The sequence below is a fragment of the Bubalus bubalis genome, chromosome 1, assembly GCF_019923935.1.
Source record: "Bubalus bubalis isolate 160015118507 breed Murrah chromosome 1, NDDB_SH_1, whole genome shotgun sequence".
Lineage (NCBI taxonomy): Eukaryota > Metazoa > Chordata > Mammalia > Artiodactyla > Bovidae > Bubalus > Bubalus bubalis.
Genome location: NC_059157.1, coordinates 107,283,998 through 107,291,668, shown reverse-complemented (window position 1 = coordinate 107,291,668; position 7,671 = coordinate 107,283,998). Strand labels below are relative to the sequence as shown.

General features: G+C 40.2%; 1 long non-coding RNA gene across 1 annotated transcript; it reads right to left on the bottom strand.

Moving 5' to 3' along the window:
• Positions 1-731: 731 nt before the first annotated feature.
• On the bottom strand, positions 732-5,088 carry LOC123334045. The gene is made up of 2 exons (XR_006551791.2): positions 4,724-5,088; positions 732-907 (listed from the first exon to the last, which is right to left on the bottom strand). It is a non-coding gene; the product is annotated as an uncharacterized LOC123334045 (long non-coding RNA).
• Positions 5,089-7,671: the final 2,583 nt, after the last annotated feature.

Below are 7,671 nucleotides of genomic sequence, written 5' to 3'. Positions count from 1 at the left end.
GAAGTCTCTCAGTGGTGTCTGACCCTCAGTGACCCCATGGACTGCAGCCCACCAGGCTCCTCCGTCCATGGGGTTTTCCAGGCAAGAGTACTGGAGTGGGGTGCTATCGCCTTCTCTGAGCCATCAGTTAGAGCACTGCAAACAGGGTATGTCTTGAGGGTGGGAAGCAGAGGAGGAGTAAAAAATTCAAGCTGTTACCATCTAAGCTGGCCCAAGAAGAGAGGAGTGTTAGCTCTGAATGGCATGGTCAGTTTGACACAAAAACTTTCAAGCACCAAAATTTGGACTACCAGAAAGTTTGCTATTCAAAAGTCTGTGACTTGACTTTTTAAAAATTACTCTTTTGTGGATTATTGCAACTTTACTGCTTAAATTGCTCATGTAGAGTTTTTTTATAGGCTTGCTTTAAGCATGTATAACTTGAACTATCTATAATAGGAATTCATTAAACCAACAATGTGATTGAGAATTTCATTCATTTGTTTGGTCACCAAATATTGAGTAGCTGTTATTTTCCAAGGGCACTATATTAGCCTTGAGGCCAGAAAGATGAATAATACTAAGCCTCTGTCTTCAAGGATTTCATGGTCTAGTAGGAGAGATAGACGTATAAATAGATAAATTGCAATACAATGTGATAAGTGCTTTAATATAGATAAGAAATGATTAATATAAATGAAAACCAAATTAAGCACATTAAGCTTCTACTCAAAAGAAGGGAAATTTGTTCATGTAAAATATTATTATTAAACTGTATTATTCTTCAATTCCCTAAATGATATTTGAAGATAATGTCTTGCTCTTTTCTCTTCTAGCCCCATTAGTTTTCATTTTTCTCCACAGGGGTGGGTGTGTGAGGACACGCACATGCGGAGGTGGGCTTTGTCCTGTCATTTTCCTCTGTTTCCTGAAAAAGTATCAACAATTTTTACAATTATAAGAAAGATAATTGAGACACAAATCTTAAGACATCAAAGTATTCTCTTTTATCCTGTCACCAGCCCTAGTCCTCTGTAGGGCAATTAGAAGATATTAATGTAAAAAAGCAAGCAGGGAATAGAAATACAGAAGGACGAAAAGGGTAGTGATAATGATAGCTAATATTTATTGAGTTTTGAGTGTAGGCTAGATACAATTCTAAGTCCTTTTCATGTTTTAATTTCTTAAATCCTAACAACAACCCCATTAGGTAGATCAATTATTACTTCTGTTGTATTAATCAGGAAGCCAAGACAGAGAGAGATTAATTAACTTGCCTAAGGTCACACAACCAGGAAATTCAGAGCCAAGAGTTGAACTTGCCAGACTCAAGAGTTCACGATTTAACAACTGCACTAGGCTATGTTGAAAAATGTCACTTCTTGTATTTTTTGTTAGAAAACCCTGAAGTGATATTCATATTAAACATATATGTTAACAGATATTAACAGGAATACAGCTAGCAGGAAAAGGAAGGAAAAGAATGAGCACTCTGCAACATTTCACTTCCTCCTCTGTCATTTTCATTGGTTGCTTGACCTTGCAAATGGCATAAATCATGACTGTAGAAGCTATTAAAATTTTCAAAAACAGTAAATGTCTACTTAGTATCAATGCTTCAAGAATTTTTGTGTGGGGTTTTCATTTTGTTTTTTGTAGAAATCTTCCTATCTAGCACCCACAGCCAAGTGTAGAGGGAAAACATCCTTCTACGTTTTATATTTTGTAAGAACAATACAGTTAATTGAGAATAAGGTCACCTTAAAAAAGATTACCATCATTCTAATTGTATTTCATTCGTTCAAGTCCATTTCCTCCATAATCACAAATATCAATTAAATGCATTATTCTCACTTTATTCTTGAAGAAAACTGAGGTGCCAGGCGGTTAAGAGATCACTTAGAAATGGTTGTCAATTTCAGGTGGAAGAGGGAGTGAAATAGATGAGTCCTAACTAACATCCCTGGTTCTAGAGAATTTTTTCATTTTTAACTGGTTGGCGGAAAGGATATCAGAAAACTCATTCTCTATATATATTTCACACACACACCCATCTGATAGCCTTTTGGACACACCCCTACTGTGCTACCAGCTGTTATTGGTAACCATATGTAGTAACTTCTCTTCTGGTTCTTCTGCTCTTGGCCTCTTATCCAGATGTGGGAATAGTTCTGCCCTAATTGCAGGCTGTGGTACTCTCTTGATTGTGAGTTTCTCATGGTGGCCTGAGGTCTATAATTCCACATTGCCCTTTGACCTGAACCTGTATTTTGAAACTGGAAAAAGTCTTACATACCATCTAGTCACCTCTTCCCCCATTTAATCAATAAAAAGGCTGAAGTCAGAGAATCTATCTCCTCAAGTAGCTCTCTTTTCCCTAATCCCTTCAAGTGCTAGCAATAACAGAAAGACTTTGGAGCTACAGGAATCCCCTGAACTCTCCCTTTTCCTCCTGCATATCTTCTCTCTAATACAAATGATATGAGGAAGTTTCCTACCAACAAGATCCTCAGTTCAGTTCAGTCACTCAGTCATGTCTGACTCTTTGCGACCCCATGAATTGCAGCACGCCAGGGCTCCCTGTCCATCACCAACTCCCGGAGTTCACTCAAAATCACAACCATCGAGTCGGTGATGCCATCCAGCCATCTCATCCTCTGTCGTCCCCTTCTCCTCCTACCCCCAATCCCTCCCAGCATCAGAGTCTTTTCCAATGAGTCAACTCTTTGCATGAGGTAGCCAAAGTATTGGAGTTTCAGCTTTAGATCATTTCTTCCAAAGAACACCCAGGATTGATCTCCTTTAGAATGGACTGGTTGGATCTCTTTGCAGTCCAAGGAATTCTCAAGAGTCTTCTCCAACACCACAGTTCAAAAGCATCAATTATCCAGCGCTCAGCTTTTTTCACAGTCCAACTCTCACATCCATACATGCCACTGGAAAAACAATAGCCTTGACTAGACAGACCTTGGTTGGCAAAGTAATGTCTCTGCTTTTCCATATGCTGTCTAGGTTGGTCATAACTTTCCTTCCAAGGAGTAAGCGTCTCTTAATTTCATGGCTGCAGTCACCATCTGCAGTGATTTTGGAGCCCCCCAAAATAAAGTCTGACACTGTTTCCACTGTTTCCCCATCTATTTCCCATGAAGTGATGGGACCAGATGCCATGATCTTCGTTTTCTGAATGTTGAGCTTTAACCAACTTTTTCACTCTCCTCTTTCACTTTCATCAAGAAGCTTTTTAGTTCCTCTTCACTTTCTGCCATAAAGGTGGTGTCATCTGCATATCTGAGGTTATTGATATTTCTCCTGGCAATCTTGATTCCAGCTTGTGCTTCTTCCAGTCCAGCGTTTCTCATGATGTACTCTGCATATAAGTTAAATAAGCAGAGTGACAATATACAGCCTTGACGTACTCCTTTTCCTATTTGAAACCAGTCTGTTGTTCTATGTCTATTTCTAACTGTTGCTTCCTGACCTGCATATAGGTTTCTCAAGAGGCAGGTCAAATGATCTGGTATTCCTATCTCTTTCAGAATTTTCCACAGTTTATTGTAATCCACACAATCAAAGGCTTTGGCATAGTCAATCAAGCAGAAATAGATGTTTTTCTGGAACTCTCTTGCTTTTTTGATGATCCAGCTGATGTTGGCAATTTGATCTCTGGTTCCTCTGCCTTTTCTAAAACCAGCTTGAACATCTGGAAGTTCACAGCTCACGTATTGCTGAAGCCTGGCTTGGAGAATTTTGAGCATTACTTTACTGGCATATGAGATGAGTGCAATTGTGTAGTAGTTTGAACATTCTTTGGTGAAGGATCATTTGTGTTCCCATTATTTCTGAAAATTTGTATGAATTCTTAGCTTTCTTTAGGTCAACTAAATAGAACTCTTTTACAAATTAAATTTGGCAATTCCATCATCTGAGCGTGAAAAACACCACACATCTATAATACACAAAAATACAGACTCGAACAAAGACCCCCTTGCCACATTTCAAAATTTCAGCTGTGAATCAGATACAATAATACAGAACCCACCAGTTGCAAAAGGGGTTGAATTCAAATCAGGTTTTTGGCAGATGGAGGGAAAAAAAAAATCAAGGTCATCTGTTCAGATGGCTAAACTATATTTACTAATATTTATAAAGACACTTAAGATTTGTATTTGTCCTTGACAAGTCAAGTTCAAATAAGCAACCCAGAGGATCCATCATCTAGTCACTGACGAGTAGGATCTAAATAGTGACTTAAACCAGTAAGACATAAGAAATGTCCCCACAACAGTGCAAAGCATGCAGCCCTCACAAGATCTAGAAAAGTCACTCCCCAAAATAATCTGAGAAAGCAAAGGACTTTGTTGAATCATTAACAAAGCAACAAACATAAGGACTGGGCCCCTTGTGACAAAATCTCCTTAGAGCTGGCACGAGCAAAGAGATTGCTTGGAATACCAGTCTGTTTGACTGACTGCACTCCAACATGTGCAGCTTCCAGACAGCAGAGACCAGACAGAGTATTGTCACTAGTTAACAAGCCAAGTTCTCAAGATATAGAACAAGAAAAAAGGAAAACCTAATGGTGTTTCTTCTTATGATAAAAGACCAAAAGACAGAGAGAAAGAAAAACAGTGACCATCTCTGGGAGGAAAACCAAATTTCAAACCAAGAGTTGCTGAGTCCAAGGAGCTACAGATATTTTATCCTGCTAATCTAATTTTTAAAAGAGGAATGCTCTTGTTGTTACCAGGTCCAAGCTTACTCTGCTCGCCACACACAGTAGGTTAGTGAATCCAAGAGACGAGGTGTTGAGGCAAGGAGAGACTTTAATCCAGGAGCTGGCAGACCGAGAAGATAAGATGGCAGGCTAGTGCCTCAAAATAACCATCTTCTTTGGGTCTGGATATCAGGTTCTTTTATAGATCAGAGAGAAAGAAGCAATGAGGAACTAAAGACAAAAGACAGAAAAGGGAGGGAGGTGCAGTGGGGAAGTAAAGTGAAAGGGTCTTCAGTCTTGTAAAACATCTCCCAGGGGATATCCAGCCTTCAGAGTGAATGTTTATCACTCAGTCCTGTCTGACTCTCTGTGACCCCATGGACTGTAGCCTACCAGGCTCCTCTGTCCATGGGATTTTCCAGGCAAGAATACTGGAGTGGGTTGCTATTTCCTTCTCCAGGGAATCTTCCTGACCCAGGGATTGAACCTGGCTCTCCTGCATTGCAGGCAGACTCTTTGCTGACTGGGCCACCAGGGAAGACCAGCCTTCAGAAGGGGTGTATTAATCTCTTCTATTCACGGGTGGGCAGGGACAAACTATCTCTCCTAGAGCTGAACAAAGGCACTCTAGTTTACAGTCAAGCAGAGGGACAGGGTCCTCCAGGCAAGCCAGTGTGTATGATTGTAATAATAAAAACAAGTCAAGGAAACAAGTTTCCAGCATGGAGAAAGAATTGGCTTCCTCCCTGCAATATTGTCATCTCCTTTCCAACAGAATCTGAAGACAGAGATCTGGGAGACTTGAGTGAAGTGGTAAGAATTCTTAGCTTTTGTCAAGGATCCCAGCATCTTTTAACTGCAGCAGCTTAACTGGGACAGAGTAGTGTCCAACCAGCAAAGTAGCATCTCATTTTTTTCACCAGTTGTCAAGAAGGGAGACATTTTCTTTTAATGTTCTGAGTTCTTCTGGCTTGCCTAAGAATTAAACTGAAATGAGACAGATTAGCAGGAGGAAATCAAACCAAAGTTTAATAACATGTATACATGGGAGACAGGAAAGCTGAGTAATTCGCCAAGATGGCTGAAGTCCTTACTTTAAATACAACCCTCAGTTAAAGACAACCAATGTTGAGGGTGGGGTAAGTTGGTTATGGGAGGTTACCAGGAAAAGCAGGCAAGGTTAAAAACAAACAAACAAAAAAGGTGGATTATGATGTAGATTGAGCCTTCTCCACAGGTAAGAGTTTCACAGAGATTTGGCCTTTCTCCTCTTCCAGGGGCAGAGAGAGAGACACCCTTGAAATGGAAATTTCCTTTACATGTATTAATGTTTCTTACAAAAGAGCAGCTTCTCCATGTTTTTTAGAACCCTTCCCAAATCTGTTGTCTCTGAGAAAATAACCACTTTAAGATAATATACCAGAGATATTTGGGAGTGGGAAGTTTTGCTCCCCTACACTTATCTTTTCACCAGTTTGTTTTAAGCCTGGCATAAATTCGGCAATATTGTTAGCAGTCTACATGATAGTTATGTCATTGTTGCAGAATATCATTCAATATGACTAATTTTAAATACATATTATCTGGCTGAAGAATAATCATCTCATTCCTTGGCCACATCTACCAAATTCTCTTCCTACTTTTATCTATTTTAGAGTTGAAATTTATCAAAAGAATAAAAAGTCTAGCAGTAAATAACAGCTCTTTAGGTAAATATTTCAGTTATCCATAACTATTTCAGTTCAGTTCAGTTCAGTTGCTCAGTCGTGTCTGACTCTTTGCGACCCCATGAATCGCAGCACGCCAGGCCTCCCTGTCCATTACCAACTCCTGGAGTTCACTCAGACTCATGTCCATCGAGTCAGTGATGCCATCCAGCCATCTCATCCTCTGTCGTCCCCTTCTCCTCCTGCCCCCAATCCCTCCCAGCATCAGAGTCTATTCCAATGAGTCAACTCTTCGCATGAGGTGGCCAAAGTATTGGAGTTTCAGCTTTAGCATCATTCCTTCCAAAGAAATCCCAGGGCTGATCTCCTTCAGAATGGGCTGGTTGGATCTCCTTGCAGTCCAAGGGACTCTCAAGAGTCTTCTCCAACATCAGAGTTCAAAAGCATCAGTTCTTTGGCGTTCAGCTTTCTTCACAGTCCAACTCTCACATCCATACATGACCACAGGAAAAACCATAGCCTTGACTAGATGAACCTTTGTTGGCAAAGTAACATCTCTGCTTTTGAATATACTATCTAGGTTGGTCATAACTTTCCTTCCAAGGAGTAAGCGTCTTTTAATTTCATGGCTGCAGTCACCATCTGCAGTGATTTTGGAGCCCAAAAAAATAAAGTCTGACACTGTTTCCACTGTTTCCCCATCTATTTCCCATGAAGTGATGGGACCGGATGCCATGATCTTCATTTTCTGAATGTTGAGCTTGAAGCCAACTTTTTCACTCTCCACTTTCACTTTCATCAAGAGGCTTTTTAGTTCCTCTTCACTTTCTGCCATAAGGGTGGTGTCATCTGCATATCTGAGGTTGTTGATATTTCTCCCGGCAATCTTGATTCCCGCTTGTGCTTCTTCCAGTCCAGCGTTTCTCATGATGTACTCCATAACTATTTACTTAAGTGTAATAGATCAGTAGAGAAACACTCCAGAAAGAATGAAGAGACAGAGCCAAAGAAAAAGAACACCCAGTTGTGGATGTAACTGGTGATAGAAGCAAGGTCTGATACTGTAAAGAGCAATACTGCATAAGAATCAAGGCAAATTTGAAGTGGTCAAATAGGGGATGGCAAGAGTGAACGTCAACATTTTAGGAATCAGCGAGTTAAAATTGACTGGAATAGGTGAATTTAACTCAGATGATCATTATATCTACTACTGTGGGCAAGAATCCCTTAGAAGACATGGAGTAGCCATCATAGTCAACAAGAGAGTCCCAAATGCAGTACTTGGATGCAACCTCAAAAACAACAGAATGA